This window comes from Palaemon carinicauda, chromosome 8 (genome assembly GCF_036898095.1).
Source record: "Palaemon carinicauda isolate YSFRI2023 chromosome 8, ASM3689809v2, whole genome shotgun sequence".
NCBI lineage: Eukaryota > Metazoa > Arthropoda > Malacostraca > Decapoda > Palaemonidae > Palaemon > Palaemon carinicauda.
The window spans coordinates 171,655,879-171,658,378 of NC_090732.1; the positions used below are offsets into that span (position 1 = coordinate 171,655,879).

General features: G+C 35.9%; 1 long non-coding RNA gene across 1 annotated transcript in view; it reads right to left on the reverse strand.

Annotated features, from left to right (window-relative positions):
• LOC137645096 (uncharacterized) overlaps window positions 1-2,500 on the reverse strand; it is a 73,908-nt gene that overhangs the window by 70,393 nt on the left and 1,015 nt on the right. The window lies entirely within an intron of this gene.

Here is a 2,500-nt window from a genome sequence, read left to right on the forward strand (position 1 = left end):
CTCTCTCTCTCTGTCAAAGAACATCAATTTAATTAAAACGTGACTTTGAACCTTAGCCTTTACTTTCTTGCCATCTGTTATCTTCACAAATCTCTCTCTCTCTCTCTCTCTCTCTCTCTCTCTCTCTCTCTCTAACAACATCAATTTCATATATTCATGACATAGGCAAGGGACAGCGACACTGCCTAGCAAGCAGGATAAACCCCTAGAGACTGACCATACATACATATGATCAGCGCCCAAACCCTTCCTCCACCCATACTAGGACCAAGGAGTGCCAGGCAATGGCTGCTGATGACTTAGTAGATAGACCTTTAGACTCTCCCAAGCCCCCATTACTTGGTTCACAAGGATGGTGAGATTGCAGAGACCAAAGAAACTAGTGAGTTTGAGCGATACTCAACCCCAGTCTGGCATTAACCAGTCAGGGACGTTACCATATCGGTATAAGAACAGAATTATATACGCATTGGTTCCACTAAGGTGGCTACCATCACACATTAATCATTCATACCAATAAACAAAAGTTATTATCACTAATCAGACTAGCTTTTGTGTCTTATTAAATGGCAATCTATAAATGATAAATGAAAACAGGGGAGTTTGAACGAGGAATTATGATCTACAAAACAGGAAAACAGTAAAAAACATACTTAAGTGTTGCTGTTTAAAGTCCACTCATGAATGGCATAGACAAAGGACAGAGACAATACCCTAGAGACAGACATCATCAGTGCCCAAACCTCTCTCCGCCCAAGCTAGGACCAGGGAGGGCATGGCAATAGCTACTTATGGCTCATCAGTTAGACCTATAAGCTTCCCCAAAACACAACTCATCCTTAGCTCACAAGAATGGTGCGGTTGCAGACATTACAAGAAACTATAGAGCTTGATTATTACTCGAACCCCAGTCCAGCATATCACCAGGCAAGGAGGTTTCCAATAGGCCTCCACAACCCTCTATGAAATTGAGAGAGAACAATCCCGTGATTTTTGTAAGTTGTTTTTATCTTTAAAAAAATTACTTGGCATTCCTATTACCCTAAACTTGTAAAATAATTCTGAATTATAAATATATCATTACAAAATCTTTAACACATTTGCCTTAGTTCGATTAAAGCCCTAAGTAAACATTCGAACACACGCAATGTAGTAAACTCAATTATAATATAAATGCGAATGATTGTACACTTTTCATCAGGGACTAATGATAACCCACAAACCAATCAGATAATTACCAATGTCACTACTATCCAGAATACTTTTTATGACAAAATGTGTACTAGGATACCCAACGTATAGGTCTAAGAACGTATGTACTGTATGGTATAGTTTGGTTTGGTTTGGTTTGGTGTGTCTCTCTCTCTCTCTCTCTCTCTCTCTCTCTCTCTCTCTCTCGGCATATATAAACACACACACACACACACACACATATATATATATATATATATATTATATATATATATATATATAATATATATATATATATATATATCTCGGCATATATAAACACACACACACACACACACACACACACATATATATATATATATATATATACACTTGCATGAAAACATACCTGCCAAAACAATCATAACTGAATATACCGTATGTCTGTGTACGTCTAACGTGTAGGATATATACCGTGTATATAAATATATATATATATATATATATATATATATACTGAGGCCTTTGCCTTTGTCTGCAGCAACGGCACATAATGATGAGTGTTTGTGTATGTGTGTATGTCTGGAGTTTGGCTATTTTCATCGCCACGCCGAGCACTGGGGATTGGTGATGGGGGGGTGGGTGATATTTTCATCTGATCGTTCACAGCAAACTAACCTAGCATGTGTGGCCCTGGCTAGTAAAGCTTTACTGATCATGGCAATACACAAACCCTTTCACCACGTTTAGGTATCCCTACTCTACACGTATATAAACGAGCGTATATATAAAGAATAAAACGCATGTACATCCGTTTAAACACGCAGACATCGTTGGAGGCAGTAGCTGTATCGAAATATACACGCCTACCTTTAAATATACACATAAGGCTGTGCAATCCTAAATTCGTGTATTTAACAAATATTCAAATATTCATTACTTCATGGACCTATGAGGTTTCAAAATCTCGCTCTATATTTTGTAATATATCACTGATTATTTCAATTTTCAACGTTGTTAATAACCTTAAAATATATTATATATTTTATTCACTGCTAATATATAGTTTATTAACAATTTCCTTTCCCTGTTGGAGCCCTTTCCTTGTAGCATCTTAATTTTCCAACCTGGGTTATTAAAGTTTGGCTAGTAAAAAATGCAATAAAGATAATAATAAATGACCGTACGATAAAATTAGGTTAGGCTAACTACTAACAAATATATCCCTCATATGAATTATATCTATATGTATATCAATAGTTAATAACAAAAACGTTAGTTTTGTTAAATAGTAAGTAAAAGGTTCACCTTCTTAAATAATAAAGGATTA